This window comes from Bactrocera dorsalis, chromosome 5 (genome assembly GCF_023373825.1).
Source record: "Bactrocera dorsalis isolate Fly_Bdor chromosome 5, ASM2337382v1, whole genome shotgun sequence".
NCBI lineage: Eukaryota > Metazoa > Arthropoda > Insecta > Diptera > Tephritidae > Bactrocera > Bactrocera dorsalis.
Window position 1 is genome coordinate 64,897,660 of NC_064307.1, and position 25,841 is coordinate 64,923,500.

Sequence of the window (25,841 nt, forward strand, 5' to 3'; positions counted from 1 at the left end):
TTAAGTTATTTATAAAACAACAAAGAAATTTAATTGAAAGTGCACACGCAAACGCCAACGCTTAAGCGCCTTGTCGCCGCTGCCGATTTGTCTTCATTCACCAAATGCATGGCACGAACCAAAGGCAGCGCCGGCCGACGTGCTGCTGTCATTCATGCGAATCATTTCATAAACGCGTGCATATTTTTAAAACTTTATTGTTGCTTTAATCCACAACTAAACAGAATGAAAAAGCATTTCACAAAAACAAAGCAACGAAGCTGAAAGTTTCTCAGCAAATACGAGCATTGCGCTTTCGACACTGAAATGCCGTTAGTTTGTCTTCCCACAAACCAAACGCATTCCACAAAGCACACAACGAAAATAAAATTGAGAAAATATGAATATTTCAAAAATAAATATGTCATAAAGCTGCAGCAAATCACGAAATACAAAAACAACGCGAGTGTAGTTGCAACGTGGATTATCTTTGGTGGCATTCGAATTGGCAGCAGTCGCCGTCAATGCTGCCGCAATACGAATTTCGTGTGTTGCGTTTGAAAAATTATTTTATTTTCGAAATTTACAATTTTGGTTATTGCACTTTGTGACTTTTACATGTGTGCGACGTCAAATCCATTTGCCTTTGAAATAGTTTAATGTTGTGCAGAGCCCGGCAGAGGCAGAGTTGGCAGAAAGAAAAAAGTATTCTTTACAAAACTTACGGTTGTGAGATTGATTGGAAAAATTTGTAAGCAACAATTAGATTGAGAATCGTAAGAAATACACAGCAAAGTAAAAATATTTTGATTTTCTTAATGAAATCTAAGCTCAAAAGGATTTTTTTTGTTTCGAAGTTACTATATTGAAAAGAAACCGCATTAGGTCAAGAGCTAGTGGTATGTGGTAAGAGTCTAGTGGTATGGTATCACAACGATTTTGGTCGCCGATTGAGTGGCCCAGAACGTGAAGTTAGCTCAGCGAAGTGTCCTCTCAATAAATCCACTGATTTTGCTCGAAGACGTCGGATTTTCTTCGAACTTTTCAAGAGTCCATCGAGTAAAGCGATGGCCGGTGGGAAGATCGAGCAACTTCAGTTCTAGCAAAAGCTGTATTTTAGCTTTCAATTAAGATCTTGACGTAAAATGCCGTAAAAGTTGCTGCGAACGACGCCGAATCGACTTTTTCTTCACTGCTTGCCGGACGTGGTCCATTCGGTCGAATAATATCCAATAATGAATGCTGGGTCTCAAGATGGGTGATGGTGTTGCGAATGCTCCTCTCAGTAGGCCGACTATATTGACCTTAAGTTGGGCGAAGCGCGCGAAACACACTCTGTACAGAAAGTACAACATCAAGAAGAGGTATCTCGTGCGATGGATCTTGAGCCAAAAGGATTTTGCGACAGCGTATGAACCGATGGTGGCTCAACGCGGGTCGAGCTCTGGCGAAGCTTCTATCTGTATATGTAGTAAAACACAAAAGGAGCGGGCGGCCCCGAACTGCTTCAATTGAATTGAAAGTGGGACTAGGATGTTTTTCCTTGTCAGCTCGTCAGCTTTACAGTTCCCTCTAAATTCCGGTGTGCCGTGGCATCCACACTAGTTGTATCAAAAATTTACTCGTTGTCATTGACAACATGGTCAGGTATTTCTTAACCAGCTTTGAACGAGCGGTTAGTGAGCTCGATGCTGGTATCGTCGCCCTGCTATCAGAGTGGATATTCACTTCTCTGAAGGAGGCTGCACTACGGAGTAGTGGAGCCGCAACCTCAATGGCATCAAAATCGGCTTGATAAACAATTCCATGGTAATGAAGTCTGAAGTTAAGTTGAATTGAATTACAGTTAATTTTGAGTTCTAGACAACATACACCTCCACCAAGATTATATGACCCATCCGTAAAGAAGCTCACTTCACCTCTACCCAACTGGAGTTAACTATATATGAAATTTTATATCTGTTGTTAAATACATTTTAACAATATGAGAGTGTCTAAAATATTTGAATATTTTTTCTACTTCAACTTTTTTAGTTTTATTTTATTTTTGCCAATAAGATTTTAGTATATTTTTCCGAGCAAAATTTCAAATGAAACCTGTACCAAACAACTCTCTATATATGTATATGTATACATATTTTAATGTATAAACTGTTATCTAGCATAACCTCACAGAAGTACTCCACTTATCGAACCACTTCCAGCTAAGCTCGCTCACCTTCTCCTTCAATATGAAGAGATAAGCGGCACATAGCCTAGATTAGAGTCCACAAAACTACTCATATACATATAAGATTATACATAGCGCAAATAGATAAAATGTAGTATATGTTATTTGTTATGTATATATATATATATATTATATACATATACATATTTATATTATATATACATATATATGACTTTCCTTGCACATTAGTTGAAAATATCAGCACTGGTTACTAAGATATTTTTATAATGCTGGCAGCTTTCTTATCTGAAGAATGTTTTGTTTATCTTTTTATTGTCATTAGAAAGGAATTTTATCGGGCATAAGTAGATAATATGGCGGTGGATTGTGGATTTCAATGGTATTAAGAGTACACTTCCGAAACAGTAAACAAATACAGTTATATATTTATTTATATGAGCGCGGGTAGACGGTTTTGCCATTTGATAACTACATAAATGATTTACAAATTTGGCATTAAGTGCTGATATAATTATGAAAAAAATAAGGAAAATATAAAAAAATAAAAACATTAAAATTAAAAAAAAACTATTAAAAAAATTAAGCATAAAGCAATTAAGAAATAATTACTAAAAATAAAAAAAGTTATAATACGCTTGGCAAAAAATATGCTATGAAAACTTAAAAAAAAAATTTAATTAATTAATAATTAACAATTTAGACAATTACAAACTGAATGCATTTTAGTTAATAATTAAAGTGTAAAAAAGACTTTTAGTAATTATTTGTATTTAAATTTATAAAATTATGGATAAATAAAAAATATATTGAAGGGCAATTAATTAAAGGAAAAATATAAATTGTGAATAAGTCTAAATTAATAATTGTTTAAACTAAAAATTAAAAAAAAAACAATTCTTTGGAAATAAAATATTAATTATTAATTAATTAAAAATAAGTTGTGATATTTTTAAAAGTTAATAATTATTGATTATAATTAATTATTAATTATATAATAATTTTTATAGTAAAAAAATCAATTACAAATTGAATTATAAAAATTAATTAATTAATTAATAAAATTTTTTTTATTATTAATAAATTATTCTTAATAATAAATAAAATATTAACTATTAATTAATTAATTTTTATAATTCAATTTGTAATTAATGTTTTTACTATAATATTTATAAGATTTAAAAAAAAAATTATATAGAAAATAACTAATTTATTATTATAAAAATTATTATATAATTAAAAATTAATTATAATCAATAATTATTAACCTTTAGAAATATCACAACTACTTATTTTTACAAATATTAATTAATATTTTAAAATTAAATTAATTATTTCTTATATAAAATTGAATTTAAAATTATTATAAGCATATGTATTTATAGTGAAAAATCGATTAAAAATTAATTTAAAAAAATTGTGTTTTTTATAGTGAAAAATAGATTAGAAATTAAATTAAAAAATTTGTAATGCATTTGTGTTGAAAAATTGAAACAATTAAATATATATTATAATATATAAAAAATAATTTCGAAGAATTCAAAATTTAACATGCGCATATGCAAGTTAAATAAAAAAAAAATTAATTAATTATGCGAAATTAATTATTTACTTTTCTAAATAATTAATAGAAAAATAAATAATTAATTTTTTTTAATTTATTTAAAAAATTAAATAAATACAAAAAACAGTTAATAATATTCAAAATAACAACATAACTAATAATTTTCTCATTTATAATTAATAATCTTAAATAATTAGTAACTAATTATAGTTAAATTTGTACGTTAATATAAAAAATTAAAATTTTGCTGAAAAATAAATCTATAATTAAGTAATAAATTGCACAAAAATTAATTGTTTAGTTAAAATTAGCTTAGAAAATGATATAATTAACAATCTTTAAACAATTAAGTAAGTCATCTTACATGCTAAAGCTACTAAAGATACAATTTTTTTGTTGTTTGTTAAAAAAAAATGCATAATTAAGTAAAAGAAAAATAATAAAACTCAAATTTTTTGAAAATTATTTGTAATTAATTATATAATTTAATTAATTTTAATTTTAATATAATTTAAATAATTAATAATAAATTTATAATTAATTAAAAAATGTATTTATTTAAAAAAAACATTTTTTTTTTACATTTTTTGTAATTAATTTTATAATTAATAGCATTCTCATTTATAATGAATCATATAAATAATAATTAGCTACTAATTATAGTTAAATTTGCACGTAAATATAAAAAACTAAAATTTTGCTGTTTTATTTTGAAAAAAAAAATCAATAATTAAGTAAAAAATTACACAAACAATAATTTTTAATTTAAAAATAATTTAGAAAATGATATTCGAAAACCGTTAACTCAATTTTAAAACCACATTTGTATGTACATATATGGTTTGTGAATCAAATTGCTACGTCGTTTTTCCAACATTTTGCGTTCTTCAAACAATCAAGAAAATCACCTCATATCTCAATTCCAATGAAGCACACATATTCACAAACATTTCCGCTTACCTTTCGCAAAAGTTTGGCTGCTGGCAGCGCAATTGATTTGCAACGCGAAATCTGTTGCGTTTCTTACGAAGAAAAGCAATGTGTAAGCGAACAGCTACAAAGGCAGATAACTAGGCAGAAATCAAACATACACCTACACTATATAAATGTATCATTTGTGTGTGTGTATATATGTATGTATGCATAATATGTATGTAAGTATGCCTAACGTTGCATTTGTTTGTTTAGTTGCTGTTTATTTTTCGGCGAAAGATGACATCAGTGGCTATTTTCGCAAAAAGGCTACAAGCAAGTGCTGTAGTTGTTGCAATAGTGCACAAATACACACGTATACATGTACGAGTATATACATATGTATAGTGCATATGTACCGTGTAAGTATTTACGTTAGCAGTTGCATTTGGCTACGCTCGTCACTAGCCGCATGTGAGGTGAATGTGGACCAAAATGAAATGCAATAAAATTTCAAGTCATAAAATTGAGCATCGAAAAGCAAATAAAAGCAAAAGCAAACTACACTTTGGAAACAATAACAAAAACATAAATAATGGCAAATAGCAGAAAAATGCAAAATATGTATACATGTATGTATGTACATACTTGTATATAATATAAACGAAATATTTTTACTGCCAAGGCTTAGAGGCGTTCAAAAACTGCAATTATTTATGGGTTTTATGCTGCAAAAGTAAAAAAGCCTAAGCAAACATGCAAACATACACATGAGCATGCATTTCCACAGTCACTTGAAAAAATTTGTTTGCCTTTTGGTTTGTTTGCGCGTCCGTCTGAGAATGCATTGCCTCTGCAGCCACAAGCACAAGGGTCCCTTTGCATTCGCCATTGCTTGCGCGCTTGAATTAGAAGCGAATCAATTCATTTAAGCAGCAGTCAAACACCAAACACATACACTCATACTTATATGCAATTTATTTTCTTTTTCTTATTTTTTTGTCATTTTATTTTATTAGTTGAATTTTAAAATGCATAAAAGCAAGCAAATAAAGCAAACCGCCGCAGAATGTGTTATATATAAGTGCAGCGCTGCAAGCTTACCTCACATAGCGCGACAAAAAGTACGAGGCACTAAGGAATCCATTAAATTTACACACTAAAGCAGCGCATAACAACCACAAGGTGGCCGTCGTTATGTCTCTTCGATTCTGCTCAGCTGTCTGTCTGTCAACACTTGATTTATGTGCCAAATGGCAGCGGGCGGTGGTCGCACTCGTACACGTTGTTGCGCATGCGTAGATATGTTGTTTACTGTCGTGTTGTTTGTCATGAGAATAATGTGTTGTTGTGGGATCAATGCGGCAGTGAGTTACTCAAAATTCCAGAGTTGTGTTTGGAATAAGTAAAATTTAGTTTAGACAAAAGTATGGGTAGCATTTAAAACATAATTACACTGTAATTACCGAAACCATTACAACTGCATATTGTCAATATTACAAGCAATGTATTGCAATACCTTCCATCTAAAGGATGACGCAAAATCTATACTATTTACAGCCAACACCAATACCATTACTAGTACCAATACTAATCCAAATATCAATATTAATATCATTACCAATACCAATATCAATACTAGTGTAAATATCAAAATCAATAACAGTAATAATACCAATACCAATACCAGTACCAGTACCATTACCAATACCAATATCAATACCAATACCGATAACAATAACAAATACTAATATCAATATCAATACCAGTGCCAATACCAATACCATTTTTTTTTTTTTTTTTTTTTTAGGCCGTAAGGAGGGTTTAAAATGCCTTCGCACCGTATAGGGATCGTCATCCTATGTGAGTGGTGTACCCACTAAAACACTCCCCCCTTCTACCATGGATTTTTTCCCTAGCCCGGGACCGCTTTAGCATTACTTCAGGGCAAGGTTTCCAAGATGGACCCATTACAGGTCAGTTTCTACTCTCCCTGCGTCCAGGGATGCCTACGGTTTTCTAGCCAGCATCAAGCTATTGGCTCATCTTCTATTGGGAGTCCGCATCCATGTCTCTTTTTTTAGTGCGTAAAACATGTTCCACGTACCCGGCAATTATTTCCCAGTTTTCCTTGCTTGCTATCATTTTTCCTGAAATATTTTCAGTACTTAATTCTCCGAGCTTATTTTCTACAGTTCTTCGGGCTTCTTTCCATCGGGGGCCTTGAAAAAGGTATGGTTTGCATCATCTAGCGGTTCGTCTCCGTAAATGCATGCTGGACTTTCTGTTTTTCCCATGTTGTACAGGTATTTTCGGAAATACCCGTGCCCAGACAGCATCTGTGTTATGTAGAAATTTACCTCGCCGTGGTTTCTACTGTGCCACGTCTCTATTTCCTTAATCAGTTTGGCGGTCCATCTTCCTTTGCTCTCTCACCAATACCATTACCAATACCAATATCAATACTGATACAAATACCATTACCAATACTAATACCAATACTAATACCAATACCAATACTAAAACTAATACTCATATCAGTCCCTTTACAAATATTAATACCAATACCTATACCAAAGCGAATATCAATACCAATACTAATACAAATACCATTACCAATACTAATACCAATACAAATTCCAAAGTGAATATCAACACCAATACTAATACCAACATCAATACCGATTCGAAGGCCAATACCATCACCAAAAACTAATATCATTACCAATAGTAAAAGCAATATCAGTACAATATCAATACCAACCAAAATACTAATACCAATATCAATTTCATTACCAATAGCAATATTATTTTCAATATCACTAATTAATGCAAAACGAATGCTTATGTGTCTTTACCGTTTTTCCGATAGCAATTACCAATAAAAGTATAATTCGAAAACCAGTACCATTACCAATACCAGTAGCATTACAACGGATATTTTTGTGGCTTTACTATATTTCAAAATTAACATAAACCAAGCCAAAACCAAAACCAATTACCAATATAAGTATGGTTACCAATACCATTACCAATACCATTACCATTACCAATACCTGTACTATTACCGAATATTTATGTGTCTTTACCATTTTTCACAAACAAACTCATATTCCAATATCAATTACAACACAAGTATGATTTCAGCACCAGTACCATTACCAATACAATCAGCATTACAACAGATAGTTATGTGTCTTTGCTATATTTCAAAATCAACATAAATTCTAATTGGTATTGGATGCAGGAAGATTACCATTACCAAAACCAGTGTCATTACCAATACCAGCACCATTACCAATACGAATGATAATAAGAAAACACTAAGCCAATGCCAAAGGAAATCAGGATAACACCAACCGACTGTACCATTAAGAAGAATATTGAAACTCAAGTACAATACCATTACTTATACCAATGCTAACTAGTAATTGATGCATTACTTTCTATAGAAGGAAAATTTGATATAAGAGAGAGAGGGCATATTCCTTTCACTTGATCACTAGACTTATTGACGGTTTCCAATATAAGATTCTACTTTCTTTGCCAACAATTCAATCCAAACCCCAACCTTTTTGGAAATTATAGAAACCCAAGGCGAACTTATAAAACAAAGTCATCATATTAATCTCCAAAACAACACACTGTTTTAACACACAACATAATTGATGTTCTCTTAGAGGTCGTTACAGAACATTTTTCAAAAGCATTTTTATGAGTTTGTTTTTTCACATTTCTTCCACACATATTTAGCTTTCAGGCAACGCTGACAGCGGCAGTGGCAAGTGTGGTGTTGCCATCTTAACAGGTTTGCTTTCGTTTTCAATTTCAAAGCAAAAAACGGAAGAACAAAACGAAAAAAGTGAAAAGGAAAAAATAAAAAGGCAACAAGAACGTAAAGCCATGCCGCGCTGCCAATAGCAGAGTAAGCAACTTTGGTTTGGTAGCGGCACTGATTGCATATGCCCATTAGTGGCTCGCTGCACGCCCATTGATGAAGCACTTGTGAGTGAGTTCCCCGGTCCCGGCTGGTTGGTCGGCCCATCGTTGGTACGCTAGCATTCGCTACGGTTTATTGTCTCCGGCCAGCTGCCAGGCGGCAACACAAGACTGCAGCGGCGTTTCAATTGAAGCTGGCTCGATGACTGGCTTAAAGCATATCGTTGGCGCAAAGGTTGAAAGCGAAGTTAGTGAGTGAGTGAGTGGAATTCGCGATACACTGTGCTACCAGTTGGAGCGACTGTAAAGCGATACTGCCGCTGGCTTGTGAGCCGGTTGCACAATGCTGTCGGGATTGCCGTGGTGTTGCGCCTTTGTGTGTTGATTCCTGACCAAATCAATTCAAGAGCGTCTCGACAAGGGTTTAATACGTCAGCTTCAAACTCGGCTGTACGGCGTTTAATCATCAAATTGCCGCGCATTAAATCATGTATACATCATGTGGAAGTATAAGATGAAGAATCGACAATTTGTATGAAAAGGAGTAGCTACAAAAACAAAATGTATTCAGAGGAGGAATTAAGCTTTGGTTTAATTCATTCGCTGACTGAACATGTCTGTATATTTTTCGTTAAGTGGATATCATATTGGTCGACTTATTGAGAGGAATCGACCTATTGGGATCCAAGTTGACTAAGATTCTGTCAAAGATCTCAGTTTTCCTAGACCTCTTAGTTCTTCAGGGATATTTTCAGAAATTGTATCTCAGAGTATGGGAATTTTTCGTTGAGTCGGGTTTACGTTTTATGGTTAAGGTAAAATCGAGAGTTTTTACACTAAATTTCGGCACAGTAGGTTCGTTCGAAAACTTTATGGTGCGCAGTGAGAAGAGACATCAAAATTTCCTGCAATAAAACGTGTAATATTATGCCATATTTCAATTTTGAAAAGATAACTCTCCGTAATCATTATTTTAGTTAGTCGCTCGGAGAGATTTATGAACAGACTAATTTCCGTAGAAGTTGTACCTGAGAATTGTTTTTGGACAGTGAGGTTTTGAGATCCAGTAGTATTTCCGTATAAGTGGATCCGCTAAATGGAACATTTATCCTTTATCGTCGGTTTACGGTTAGATGTAAAAGCTGTCGCGGTCCAATAGATCATCTCCAATAACTTCAGACAATTTAGAAGTATGGCTGTGGTATAGAGGAGTATGTGTGTGACTAACAAGGTCTCCAAAAGTCTAGGTCCGGGATGTACGTATTTATAGCCGAAGCCGTAAATAGTGAGATTTCAGATCTCAAAAAGAGATTTCAGATTTCAAATAGAGCTAACTTTATTTCACTTCGATCACTAAACTATCTGAAACTCTTTCCAAAGTGATGTCATAAATTTCTTTCGAAAACCTTTTTCACTAAAGCATATTTGATGCATTGCAGCCTCGTACCCGTAAATTTCTTTCTAGTAACTTCTTGCCTTCAAAGTTTTATACGTTTCAAAACCTTTGCTCCTTCTGATTTTAACTGCTGAGAAATACAATTAAGAATTCAGCCGTTAGCCGCAGCTTGTTGGCCTTCACTACTCTTCCCTGACCGTCACATCCTTTTCCTACACTGTTGCCACATTTACATAGTTACTTTTTGCGCTTGATTTTCTTAATTTTGAAAAGTAGAATATTTATCCTCATCATCTTACAGTTAGATGGAAAAGCTGTTAACATCCAATACATCATCTCCAGAAACTTCAGACATACTGCATTTGAACCTGTACCCTAAAATTTTGCTTCAAAAACTGCTTCCTTTCAAATTTTTTTCACGTCTCAAAACTTTTAGTCCCTCTGATTACGGCTGTTGCGAAATAAAATTAAGAATTATAACCGTTAGCCGCAGTTTGTTTGCCTTCATTACACACTCTTGCTCTTCACACCCGTTTGCCACACTGTTGCCACATTTACATAGTTACTTTTTGCCCTTTATTTCTTTCATTTTGATAATGCTTGAAGCTTCAATAGTTGCGCACACTTTTGTTTTAACTCTTTGACTCAATCTCAATTGCCTGCTTTAGTTGCCGCGTCGTGGCTTGCCGTTGTTTTTTTTTTTTTGGTGTTTTTCAAACCGTGTTATCGCTTTGGCCGCCAGTGTTGCATGAATTGCAACGAGCGTTTTCATGGTGGTCAATTTATGCCAGCTGCCGGCTATTGTCCGCATTTCCCTTTAAACCCGCCACAGCGTGCGCGCGTACATCGTGCCGCTCACAGAAGTGAGAGACTCCCTTTTTCCGGCCGGTCATGGCGCATTTACCAAATGACCTGCATAACTTTGTCTTCTTCCTGTCGATTTTTGTTGCCGCTGTCAGATTGTGCTTACCAACTATCTTTCTTCCCGGCGCGAATCGTACGTTCCCATCGCTATTCATGCTCACTTTTTGTGGTTTCTTTTTGTCTTTTTTTTTTGTTTTTGTGCTCTTCATGTAGTCGACTGGGTGGTGTTGGTCATGTTGTTCGTTCGGCCCCTGCGGCCAACAGAAGTAAATTAACTTTTAAATTGCGCCAAAAAGTTTGAAAACAAAAAACCGACAAAAATCGTTATAATAAAACCGAAAACATAAAAGTATGAAGTATACAAAAAGGATGTGAACAGAAAAAATTGCCGCATAATAAGAAATTGAAACGTGCATTTATTTAGTAACCGATTCTTTTATTATACGCGGCTTTGTTCACTGGCTTTTTACTCGCCGATTTTTCAACTTTTTATTTTTGTTTTCTCAATCTTTCTTATTTTTTCTTCATTTTCTCAATTTTTCAAGTTTTTTTTCATTATTGTTACTTTTGTCTGCTTCCCCCCTTTTGGGCAGTTGTTTTAATGATGCTGATGCTTGATATTTATTGGCTTTTGTTTCGTGCTCTTTGTTGTTGTTGCTTTTTGTACTAATATGTACTTATTATGCTGTTCGGAAATTGAAACATTTGCAGTGAATTAACTAATTGAAATGCGATTTTAATTGATGAGCTGTCAGTGGGTCGGCAATGTGTGGCTGTATGTGTGTATTGTCGGCTTTAATGATCGCTTAATGCATCAGTGGAAATGACACATACTTGACGATCATTAGGCTGCTGCGACAAGGGTATTTATTACTTTACAAGCAATCAGCGAGTGAGAGAGAAAAAAAATATAATTGCGACTTAATATAATATCAGAAGCAATAAATCTTTGCTGTTTTTAGTTTGAAACAGCAAACAACGTTTACTTCCAAATAAGAACCTGACTAAACCAACGTTTAGTTTGTAAGGCAGATATATGCTACAACCTTCTGAACACAAAAATTTCCTCAGATATTATAGCTTTGTACTAGACAATAATTTGCACCAAACTTCGTGAAGATATCTCGTCAAATAGAGAAGTTTTCCTAACAAGAAGTTGATTTCGTTCAGCTTGTATGACAGCTATACATTGTGGCAAATAAGCACCCAGAAATTATATTCCAAGTGTACATATTTCGCTAAGTTGGTAAGACTATTCTTCTTTACTCTATTCTTCATTACTAAACCAAATATGAGCGCGTTCTGTCCGTCGGTTTGCTTACAGCAACTGCTTAAGTCGGTGCACCTCATTAGTGTGTAGCAATTTTTTCAAAGGATCAAAATATCAGACAAAGAATTTCACTCAAATTTTGTATTTCAAACCAAATTTCGTGTGCGTAATCGTTGCGAATGTTCGAAATGTCTTAGAGTTTTATAATAAGCACAAGCCTACGAGTAAGACAAAGCCTTCAAATACGGTCGAAAGATTGTTGAAGACATGCCTCGTACTGGACAACCTCCGACATCTTATACTGATGAAAATATTAAAAAAATTAAGGATAAAGTGATTGAAAATCGTGAGGCAGGTGTTAGAGAGATGGCAAGAGAGCTCAACATCTCCAGCGAGTCCCTTCGAATAATTTTAGTGGATATTTTGGATACGAAACGTGTTCTCGCTCGACTCATCTCGATAAAGCGGACTATTTTCTCAAAAAGGGTACCGTAAATAAGTCTCTTTGGACATGCTTGATCTTGCGAATTCTGATCCCACATTCATGGGGAACATTATAACTGCCGATGAGACATTTATCTGTTCCATATGCAAAGAAGTCAACAGTCATCGGAATGAAACTCGTTTTCAATCGATCGAAGAGATGAAACAAAACTCTCTTAAGCAGCTGAAGGCCATCCCAAGAAGTGCTTCTAAAAATTGTTTCGAGGATTGGAAAAATCGTTGGCATAAGTGTATTAGATCTGTTGGAGTTTACGTTGAAGGTGACAAAAAAGTGAGAGATACTGGCGATTAGAGAGACCTTAAAATTTTCTTAGACAACATCTATTGTATGACATAAGAGAGAAATGTAAAAACCAAATAAGTAACGTTCGAATCGTAACATTTTCAATATCCAATTCGGGATACTAACGGTGTGGGGTCTTCCTTTTCCTCTACTTCTACCGACTGGTACTCAATCGAAAATCTTCCCTCCAGACAACATGACCTAGCTGGCGTAACCTAGCTTAATTCGCTGAATATGTCAATCATCCAACTTCAAACTGACTGTCCAAATCTGACTCATCAGATGTTATCAGTGTCCATGCCTTAGCAACATATAGCAAGACGGTAATGATGAGGAACTTGTAGAGTTTGGTCTTTGTTCGTCGCGAGAGAACTTTAGTTTTCAGTGCTAAATTCTCAACAAAGCCCCTCTTGATATGGAGAGTCTGTACTTTTTTGGATTTGAATTCGGTCTATAAATAAGTACACTCTTATTCTGCTAGTCGCACTTTGTCTTCTGGAGACTTCTGTGAAGTGGAGCTTGTTTTTGCCGATGTTGGTGTATTGTGTTTCCTCAAGAATATGACAAGGTTTGCTTCTGAGATCGTCGTTGTGGACTCGGTCGATACCATATTTTCTTGGCGCATGTTTGCGCGCTTTTGTAACTTCGGCATTGGCAGAACACTGCTGCCTGTATTCCACACTTTTGTTATCTTCTTCTTGTGATTTTCTCTGGGGTTTTTGTTATTTGATGTATTCATATTTCGGTTGGGTCTCCGCTTTATGCCGCTTTTCGTGGTGGTAGTGTGTAGGTTCCGCGAAGGTTGACACAAGTGTTAATCAAACGTTCTCTGAACTGAACCTGTACGACCAATTTAATGGTGATGTGCTTAGAATGTATTTAAAGACCTGTCAGGGTTTCAACGAGACTGAGAAAATTGTGTCGTTGGCCTGCCAGTCATTTCGGCAAGGTGTCATCGTGCCTTACTAAAGTGACAGCATATTACTCTCATCAGGCCGAAAGCAAAATTGTTTGTAACACTTTTTCCAGTAAAGCTAAGTCAGGATCAGGACTGGTCTCAATGAACGCGCATCCGATATTGTTTCATCGGCCCATTTTTACAATGCATGCAATTGGGACATTTGTATATCGGTTTTTGTCGTAACATGCCGCGTCGTTTTGTTGCCCTACTCTCATACCTCAGTATTGACTTGAGGCAGCCCCTTAGGGGTGGTGATTGCTTAATCCGAGGCGGCATTTCTTCATCTCGTCACCGGAGATTCAGGATATTTCAGGCATTTATAGCCGAGCCCTGAACTTCTCATGCTAAGATCTATAACCCTTGGTGTCCTGAGCTCAGCCAAACTGATCTCCGTCAGAGATTTAGAATAGTTCACGGTGATTCTAAGTAAGAAATATTTACAAAAAAAAGCAAAGACACACAAATTTCAACACTCTACCTCCACTTTTCGCAATATCTCTTAAGCAAGACATCCAAAGTTATCATAAACATATACAATTAGCCGTGTATAAATATCGTAAAATTGCCGCAACAACACAATAATTTCTTTTAATTAATTTCGCATATTTATATCTCACACAAACATTTGTTTAATGGCTTGCTAATAACACTTAGTCATACACGGGCACTCAGTTTTATTACCTTGAATTTCCACTTATGCTAATATTTATTTAAGTTTCATATGCATATCTTCCGTTTTTAGTGTTTGTTTTACATTTTCTTGTCTTTTTCTTGTTTTCAGATTGCAATAAATGTTCAATATTCGTCACCGTTTTACGCGCTGTAAAGGCACACGGGCGAATTGAATGACAGTGAGTCAGTTTTGCATGACACGATCAGCTGTCATTCTGCTTAAATGAAATCAGCGCTGATATAAAGGTAATGAAATATGAATACTTTACTTGTGAGACAATTAAGGGGCTGGGTAGATAACATGGAGAATTTCACACATAATATATTTCTACTAAAAGCGAATGAGGTAGATTTGAGACGCTTATATTATTGTGTCTTGAATATGAAAACCTCAGTTCGAAGTAGCACCTGCTGGCAAGAGATATTCTGCGTTGGATTTCGGGACTGGCATTGCTGTTGGTGTTGATGCTCGTTCCAAGATAGACAAAGTTATCTACGACTTCGTAATTATGACTATAAAGACAGCTCCTTTTCGTGCTGTCAACAACAACTTTAAAATCGACGAAGAGGTGGTGTGTGTCGATCCTCTTTTCACGGATCTTTTTCAAGATTTGGCGCATGGTGAATATCTGATCAGTTGTTGAATTTCCAGGCCTGAAGCCAGACTGGTAAGGTCCAATCAGTATGTTGACGGTGGGCTTTAAACTTCCACACGCTACGCTCGATAGAACCTTAGATGTGATGTTGAGGAGGCTTATCCTACGGTAGTTGGCGCAGATTGTGGGGTCTCCCTTTTTGTGGAATACCAATCGTCGGGTATCCGTTCGTTCGACCATATTCAACAAAAAACCTGATGCATGCTCCTTCTCAGTTCTTCGCCCTCGTATTTGAGTAACTCGGTCCGCTATTCATCAATCCCAGCTGCTTTGTTGTTTTTCAGAGGGGTAAATGCTATTCGAACTTCTTCATGGTGGGATGAGTTGTGGTCGATTGTAAGGTTGCGAGGTAGCGCAGCCTGTTTTCTCTCCACTGCGACACGAGACTTTTCATAGTACCAGCTGTTCTTTTGCATTCTCCGATAACCAACTCGTTTTTACTCCGATGTAAGTGGAACAAAGGTGTACTCTCTCTTTCACGTTAGTTTAATAGCTCTCATGTCAGAGTAAATGCATAGCCCTGAGCTTCACTTCGGAGCAATAGGTTTACCTCAACATTGATAGCAACCAGATTTGCTGGAAAAACACTACAGCTAGTATGAAACTAAGGTTGAGAAGGAAACCAGAAAATTTCAACTCTAACCTTAATTCCGAGCTTCGAGCTATTCATGAAAAAGTTAAATTCTCTTTCTCTCCAGTGACTTCGTGAATAAACGTCGGTCGAACGTAGTGGTCGAAGTTTTCAGGGATGCTGTAGAGGAAGACGAGAACTTCAGAATGTCTCTGCTTGGACCCACCATCCCTGAGTATGAGCGCGAACATCGTAATAAAGCACCGGCTTCAAAGCAAGTTAACGTTTTTTCTTGTTATAGGAGCATGTTTGTCAAGCTTCAATATTATAAATTCACTTGCAGTGTGGGCGTGTCTCCATGCCATGCAATACCCCACTTTACACTACTCTTCAAACGCTTTTGACATTTTCCGAATTGCACTCAATATTTTTAAAATTAAATCACCGCACTTTTTTGTTGGAGATATGAATTTTGAAGAGCACATAAACTCAATTTTATTGACACATACATTTTTATCTATGCTATAGTCCATTTTATTTGACACGCTTTTTATGAGCGCTCTCTTCACCCACAGTGCGCCAGTTAAGCGGCGTGTGGACCCCATATGTAATACATAGTTTATATATTTTATGCGTTTTTTTATACAAATGTGACACTTCAAATTAACATAATTACTTTATGACGACATTTTATGGCGTTGGGCGCTAATACAACTCTAAAAAATCACAACAACTACAACAAAAGTAGAAAAATAAAAACTCACAAGTAGTAAAGAAATTGAAAGGGCTCTTAGGGCGCGCATAAATTAGTGGGCTTTGTATGCTAGGTATATTAGGTTGTTGCTGCCACAAATGTTGTAAGGAATATTAATTCAGTGTACGTGTGTGCGCGTCATAAATGCCGCCAATCAAGTCATTGTGTTAAAAATTTCGTTGCGTGGGCGTCGAGCGCTTCTTTTATTGCCCAGCGACAAGCAGGTTCTGCTACAAATTGATAACTGTATTAAGAGCTCGTAAAATCTGTAAAGTACACTATGTGTGTGTGTACATGTACGCCTGTGTATAGGCACGTTTTAGTCAAAGGGCCAATAGACCGACATAAATTTTCAAGCGCCTTTATTGCACTTGCATATGTAAATGCATAGAAACGTTTGTTGCAAGTGTTGTTGTAACAACAAAATACATAAATTGCCACTTTGTTATTTCGTTTAACACGAGTTTTTAGCGATTTTATGAGTTTGAAGAGTTGAAATTATTAAACTGCCAATCTAAAGCGCTTTGTAGATGGAAGTTTAGTACGCACTTTGTACGGAAAATATAAAAAAATGATATTAAAATTGTGATAAAAGTAGCGTATTCGATGCTTTTAAGTTAAAAATTAATTAAAAAAGAAAAAACCCCTTAACTACAGTTGCATAAAAGCTAAAATGCACCTAATAAAAAATATTCCATAAAAGAACTTGATTTTGTTCGATTAGTTAATATGGCAGCTATATGCTATGGTGGCTTTATCTGAACGATTTCTTTAGAAATTATAGCGCTACTCTAGGCAATAAACTGTGATTAATTTTATGACCTTATCTCATCAAATGAAAAAGTTTTCCGTACAAAAACTTGATTTTCAAGGGTTAATTTCTATGGCAGCTATATGCTATAGTGGTTCGATCTTAAAAATTTCTTCAGATATTTATAGCGCGGTTTTGGCCAGTAATCCATGCCAAATTTTGTAAAGCTATGTTTTCAGATAAGAAAGTTTTCCATACAAAGACTTGATTTTGATATGTCGGTTTGTATGGCAGCTATATGCTATAGTGATTCTATATTGAAAATTTCTTCAGATATTATGGCGCCGTTTTAGAAAATAATACAAGCCAAATTTCGTGAATATAGCTTTTCAAATAAAAAAGTTTTTCCCACCAGAACTTCATTTGGATCGTTCAGTTTATATGGCAGCTATATGCAATAGTAGTCCGATGTGCAAAATTTCTTTGGATATTATAGAGCTGTCTTGAGGAAAAATTCATGCCAATTTTCGTGTTGATATCTTCTCAAATAGAAAAGTTTTTCATACCAGAATTTCATTTGGATCATTCGATTTGTATGGCAGCTATACGCTATAGTTGCCTGATATCAGCGATTTGGTTATGTGAGCAGCTTCTTGAGAAGTTAGGAGCGTGTGCAAAATTTTAGATGGATATCTCAAAAACTGAACTAAAAAACCTCGTACATAAAGGTTGATAGATCGACTCAGTTCGGAACGGTTATCATTTATACCCTTACTTTATAGGGTCTCCGACATTTTTCTCTGGCTGTTACAAACTACGTGGAAAACTTAGTTATTTACAGTAATTTTTCCCAACTCTTTCGCCTTTAGTTCGACTTTTAGTTTTGCGTATCATACGCGGATCTTCGAAAAATCCATACAATTGCGAGACAACCCGAATTTACGGACGAAAATACTGAAAGCTTATGGTTTTGAGAAACCATATTCTTTCAAAACTTTTAATTCCTACATATTACAGTCTCTTCAGAGAAAGGTGAACAAGGATTGCTTCAGTTGCATCAAACAAAAAGCTGGAAATGCCTATAGAAGAGATTTATCCAAAGAAAGATGACCAATAATAGCTTCAACTGCATTAAAGGAACCCGAAAATGTCTTAGAAGGTGATTTCCATGGAGATATTCCCTCCTAAAGTAGTAACCACGTCGAGTTATTTAAGCATAAATCATCTACCAGCTCATTTTTATCGAAACTACAGAATCATATGTCGCAAGGAAACCCACCTGATTCTACAAAACCGATTGAGGAGCTCTATTTAGTGAATCACTTCCACTAAACTGATTTTATCCTAGTTACGTTTTGAGTTTTTCTAGTTTTCTAGAGTCATAATAGTTTGTTTTACTAGATTCTCAACACAACACGACCTATGGGCGAAATAGATTAAAGATCGCACTGCAAAATCTCATTTTCCTAGATTCTCAAACGAAATATAGCAAATGTAGTCTTGTGTCCTTTGGGAAATATTCGACTCAAACAAAGTCGGTTCATTTAGGAACGAAAGAAGTCATGGCATCTAGATTCAAATATGTAGATGAAAGTAATTATATTTTGAGGGTTGAAATGTTGATGGATTTTGAAGAAAAAATTATTTGTACCGTGAAATTAAACTTACCTCATTCACAGCTCCTCTTGGTATTAGTTTTTGATCGGCCATTCACCATGGGCTCAAAAGACGCTTTTTCCTCGGTGCATTTTGTTAAAATCCCGATTTGAGCTTTTTGTTGTGTTGGAGCGAGGACTATTTAATAGTCTTTTGGGTATTTGAGGGAACTGATTAATTTGAGAGCAAGTAATAACATCTGGAGCCTCGATTCATATTGTTTTGGAGCGAGCACTAATAGTCGCTTGCGGTATTTGAGGCGACTGATTAATTTATCCTGAGGGCAATTTGAAATATCTAAGACCGCGTTCCGTCTTGACTGTAGCAACTCACTTAAATGAAACAACCTGAAATGAAAAGAATAAACAGATTAGCTTTCTGATCGCTAACAAGATCATCGAGATTATTTTTAAGTAAAGTCACACCTAATTTGAAATAACGGTTTTTGGATTTTCATATGAAGACCCCTAAAGATATACAAATGGGTATACATATATTCGAGTAAGATTACAATGGACACGGGAGTATACTGTAACTTCGCGAGCAAACTGAAACGACAAACACTTTTCGGAAACCAGTCCGAGTCAAATTTGATACTGAGTCTCGGAAGCCGAAGTGACAAAAAAGTTGTCGGAAACCAGTCCGAGTCAAATTTGATACTGAGTGTATAATCTCGCTAGCCGAAACGACAAAAACCAGCCAGCTACATTTGAACCTGAGTGTATAGACCATGTATCCATGAATTTTAAACAAAAATCATATTCTATCATTTTAATTTTTAAACTTTTTCCCACTTAAGTACAATAAAATCGCAGTTTAGCAAAATTTGTCATTGTCACAGGACTAATTTTGAAAAAAAAATAAATAAATAAATAGAATCGATAAAAAATTTTTATAAAGGCACTCATACATACAAACAAAAACATTTCCCCACAAAATGACCAAAGCATCCGAATTCTACTACAACTACAACTATTTGTTTATTTTCGAATAACAGCAACAATTGATTGATTTATGCGAAACATATTTGTTAGTGTCCATTGCTATTGAATATCAATTTCAATACGCTTGAGCAGTTGCAGGAAAACAAAAGAGTCGACAGCAATTGTTTGGCTTTGAAAGCATAAATTAAAGAGCTGCGGCGATTTTGTATATAATTTTTTTTTTTTCTAGTTGCTTGTTTCTGGTGTCTGGTATCTACACTCTGCTACAAGCCAATATTTTGACTTCCTCGATTTCATCAAAAGAACTAATTACATATGCCAAATGTGTAATAGCGTTGGCAGACATTTCGTCAGCATTTGAATTGTGGGCTACGAGCAATTTTCGAGACGATTTATTTTGGGATTTGCTTGAAGTATTTCATGTACTGTGTAGGTACAATAACAAGGAAGAATAATGTATTTTTTATTAATATATGTGGCTCTAAATTAAATAGGCACATAAAGTATCGCTCGCCTAAAAGAATTTGACAAAATTTATAACACAGGGTTGCCAGAAGCATTAAATTATATAAATAAATATTTATAAATAATAAAAAATTAAATAAATAATAAATTATGTTTTCTATAAAGGCATATATTGAAAAATAAATCTTCAAAAAAAAATATAACGGGTGATTTTTTTGAGGTTAGGATTTTCATGCATTAGTATTTGACAGATCACGTGGGATTTCAGACATGGTGTCAAAGAGAAAGATGCTCAGTATGCTTTGACATTTCATCATGAATAGACTTACTAACGAGCAACGCTTGCAAATCATTGAATTTTATTACCAAAATCAGTGTTCGGTTCGAAATGTGTTTCGCGCGCGTGTTTTGTTCAGCGATGAGGCTCATTTCTGGTTGAATGGCTACGTAAATAAGCAAAATTGCCGCATTTGGGGTGAAGAGCAACCAGAAGCCGTTCAAGAACTGCCCATGCATCCCGAAAAATGCACTGTTTGGTGTGGTTTGTACGCTGGTGGAATCATTGGACCGTATTTTTTCAAAGATGCTGTTGGACGCAACGTTACGGTGAATGGCGATCGCTATCGTTCGATGCTAACAAACTTTTTGTTGCCAAAAATGGAAGAACTGAACTTGGTTGACATGTGGTTTCAACAAGATGGCGCTACATGCCACACAGCTCGCGATTCTATGGCCATTTTGAGGGAAAACTTCGGACAACAATTCATCTCAAGAAATGGACCCGTAAGTTGGCCACCAAGATCATGCGATTTAACGCCTTTAGACTATTTTTTGTGGGGCTACGTCAAGTCTAAAGTCTACAGAAATAAGCCAGCAACTATTCCAGCTTTGGAAGACAACATTTCCGAAGAAATTCGGGCTATTCCGGCCGAAATGCTCGAAAAAGTTGCCCAAAATTGGACTTTCCGAATGGACCACCTAAGACGCAGCCGCGGTCAACATTTAAATGAAATTATCTTCAAAAAGTAAATGTCATGAACCAATCTAACGTTTCAAATAAAGAACCGATGAGATTTTGCAAATTTTAAGCGTTTTTTTTTTTAAAAAAGTTATCAAGCTCTTAAAAAATCACCCTTTATATGTATATTTTACAGTGTTGCCACCTTGAAATAATTTTTTCATATGCTAGTCATATAAATATTTAACTAATTATTATTATATATATTAAGACTACTGCGAAATGTATAAGGCAAGTTTTTTTTCAAAAAAATAATTTCGTGGCGTTACCACCTGTCTAAAAGAGTTACCATAAGCATGAAATTACAAATATACAAAATAAAAAAAATTAATTAAATATTATATGATGTTTTCTATAAAGACATATATTAAAAAAGATCTACCAAAAAATACTTATTTTACAGTGTTGCCATAGGCACTAAATTACAAATATACAAACTAAAAAAATTAAATAAATAATATATTATGCTACCTATAAAGTTGTATAATAAAAAATAAATCTATCAAAAAAAAAATATATTTATATTTTACAGTGTTGCCACCCGAAAAAATTGTGCCCATATGCCTTTAATTAATTAATATTACGTGTTATGTCTACTTTGAAATGTATAAAAAAAGTTTTTTTCATATATACATACATATATACATATATTATTATGTGGCGTTACCACCTGTCTAAAATCATTTTATTATTTTTTAATTAGTTTTGCTTCTTAAATGTGCAAAACTATCCAACTACAATATTGCTAATATTCTCAAAACTTGATTTTCTTACAAAAATATTATTTTACGGTGTTACCACCTGTCCAAAATTGTAAAATTAATAAAATATGTACATACATAGTATAAGATAAAAAATTATAAATAAAATATTATGTGTATAATTAAAGAAAAATATGTTTTTCAAAAATATTCTATTAAAATTATACAGTGTTGCCACCTTATCAAAAATGTTCGCAATGTAAAGCATACATGCATATGTATGTACATATGTAAATATTTAATTAATTGTTTTTACATATTACGTTTTCTGAAATACATTCATGTAAATATTCTTAAACGGTGTTACCACTTATCTCAAATTATTTTATTATTTTTCTTACTAAATTTTTGCGTTTGAAATGTTCAAGATTTCATATCTACAATACTTTTTTTACTAAATACTTAAACTTCAATTTTTTAGACAAAAATAATTTGTATGGTGTTGCCAGCTGCCAGCTTACATTGTATAAAATAAAAAAAAATTAGATAGATAAAATATTATGTGTTCTACAAGAACACGGATCAAAAAAGTGTGTTTAAAAAATATTGTATTAATATTTTACAGGGTTGCCACCTTATCAAAAACTTTGTTAATGTAAGTCGTATATGCAAATATTTAATTAATCTTTTTACATATTATGTCTTCCAAAACACACACATCTAAATATTTTTTTATGGTGTTCCCACTTGTCTCTAATTATTTAATATTTTTTTTTACTAAATTTTGTGTTTGAAATGTAAATATCTGCATAAATTTTGTTACTATTTAAACTTAAATTTTTAACATAAATATTTTTTATGGTGTTGCCACCAGCTTAACATTATTTTATTGTTTTTTTCTTTTTTAAAAAATCGATATATATACATAAAAATATAGCGCCACCTAAAATCCAAATTGATTTCTTTTCTGCTTCCGACTCACAACATCATATTGCATATGCAAAAAATCTTCAGCATCCGCTGTTAGATATGTATGTATAATCAATATAGTATAACCACTTTAATACCAAAATTAAATTTTTTAATGAGTGGTTTCTATTATATCGTTTTTCTTTAGCCTGTAATCTTACGAAAAGTGATGTTACGTTGTTTTGCATTTTAAGTGACGATAAGCGTTTATATGACTTAAATATTTGTAATCTTGCACAGACAGCAGCCTCACTGCCGCCAAATCGCTTACGAAAAACAAACAATAAGCTATATTTGCATTTTTGCATAGAACACTAGGACGTATGTAACTACAAATACAGATCTTTGTAGTAATTTTTTTTATATATTACTATACACATATATATTTATATACTACAAATACTAGTACATGTATTCCATGCTTGGTTTTTGCTATTTTTACGCTGCGATTTAAAAATAGCTACAAAATCGACACTTGTCGGCGATCGACAGACTGAGCCCAACGCAGCATACAAAAATATTCATATATATAAATATTGTATGGTATACATACATACATACCATATTGTATATTGCGCACATATTGTACGTATTTTGCTCATCAGAACTTTGAGCTCTAAAATGTCTAGGCGAGCAGCTGAGGCAGTCGCTGTAAGCGGGGATGTTGATAGAAAAACGCTCGTTCCGGCTTGTCAATTAGCTGACGAGCTTCCCTAAACGGCAACAAATATGCCTGTGCCTAGTTGTTTTCATTGATACTCATTCATAGACGCACACACTCATACATGCCAGTGTCTAAAAAGAGCGCACAGACAATCAGCGACCTTTTAAAGTCGCTATTTGCAGCGCGTCGAAAAAGTAGAAAAGAATTCCGCTTGACATACAAACCTTGCTGCCAATTTTGTTATATTATTTTTGTTGCTGTTGTTGTTGTTGTTATTGCTTTGTAATTGAAATTTACGCGAATTTAATTAAGTCGTTTGCCATATTGTTTGATGTTTCTACACAACATTTTCCAATTAAACATTAGAAACGCAGTCGCTTTCCTATTGTTGCCTTTGTTGTTGCTGTTATTGAGTTTTTTCGATTTTTTCTTTTATCTTTGAATTGTTATTTTATCACTAATTGTTGTTGCTGTTGCTTGAATAGTTGCAAAATGTTTGTTGTTTTAAATTTTATCTCACGAGAGCACTTTTGAAGTGGCTCAACTGGGTGGATTTGGTTGATTTGCTGCAAAATTTGGCAACAGCGTGACGAGAGTGCCAGGTTAGGTACTACTGACCGGCAGTCGCTCTTGCACATGATCTTATACGGGATATGTGACCTTAAAAATTCCTTCCTAACTCACCATGCCAGCCGTCTGTCTGCCAGCCCTTTTGGAAACTTCATTTTATGTCGTTTTTAGCGACTTCTATGCTTCCTGTACTAGTTCAATGGGCAGACGGATGTCACTTTTGAAAATCTCACTACCTATTTCGTTTCCCGGAATCCCTTTGTGGCCTTGAACCCAGTATAACTGCAGCCGCTTTCCGGAAGCTCTCATATCTACTGCCTCTCTGCTTCCAAGGATAGCTTTATTGCCGCCTGACTATCGACTTATATAACGGGTGATTTTTTTGAGGTTAGGATTTTCATGCATTAGTATTTGACAGATCACGTGGGATTTCAGACATGGTGTCAAAGAGAAAGATGCTCAGTATGCTTTGACATTTCATCATGAATAGACTTACTAACGAGCAACGCTTGCAAATCATTGAATTTTATTACCAAAATCAGTGTTCGGTTCGAAATGTGTTTCTGGTTGAATGGCTACGTAAATAAGCAAAATTGCCGCATTTGGGGTGAAGAGCAACCAGAAGCCGTTCAAGAACTGCCCATGCATCCCGAAAAATGCACTGTTTGGTGTGGTTTGTACGCTGGTGGAATCATTGGACCGTATTTTTTCAAAGATGCTGTTGGACGCAACGTTACGGTGAATGGCGATCGCTATCGTTCGATGCTAACAAACTTTTTGTTGCCAAAAATGGAAGAACTGAACTTGGTTGACATGTGGTTTCAACAAGATGGCGCTACATGCCACACAGCTCGCGATTCTATGGCCATTTTGAGGGAAAACTTCGGACAACAATTCATCTCAAGAAATGGACCCGTAAGTTGGCCACCAAGATCATGCGATTTAACGCCTTTAGACTATTTTTGTGGGGCTACGTCAAGTCTAAAGTCTACAGAAATAAGCCAGCAACTATTCCAGCTTTGGAAGACAACATTTCCGAAGAAATTCGGGCTATTCCGGCCGAAATGCTCGAAAAAGTTGCCCAAAATTGGACTTTCCGAATGGACCACCTAAGACGCAGCCGCGGTCAACATTTAAATGAAATTATCTTCAAAAAGTAAATGTCATGAACCAATCTAACGTTTCAAATAAAGAACCGATGAGATTTTGCAAATTTTATGCGTTTTTTTTTAAAAAAAAGTTATCAAGCTCTTAAAAAATCACCCTTTACTTATTCTTTTAAGTGCTGTTTCCTGCAGTGTTAGCTATCACAGCCGCTTTCTTCAAAGCAAAGATTTTCACTTGGAAATTAATGAAGCATTCCGAAAGCTAGAAGGGTCGCCTGAGATACAGTTTCGAGCAATAGGTTCCAGCTCCTACTCCATTAGCCCTTTTGATCTGTCTGTATGTTGTGAGTCCCACTGACGAATCGCAAGGTTTTGCACCAATCACCTCTTTTAGTGTGATTTCAGATATTTCTCTCAAATAAAGCGTGAGGGTATGTGGTCTATTTGATCCACCAACCTATTTTAAAGTAAAATTTTGGAACCA

General features: G+C 34.6%; 1 protein-coding gene across 3 annotated transcripts in view; it reads left to right on the top strand.

Moving 5' to 3' along the window:
* The window catches only part of LOC105227885 (uncharacterized), a 193,102-nt gene that overhangs the window by 13,016 nt on the left and 154,245 nt on the right, over nt 1-25,841 (top strand). For all 3 annotated transcript variants that reach the window (XM_049457823.1, XM_049457825.1, XM_049457824.1), the window contains exon 2: nt 14,642-14,778. The gene's annotated coding sequence lies outside the window, so the exon portion shown is untranslated. The remainder of the gene's footprint in view (nt 1-14,641; nt 14,779-25,841) is intronic.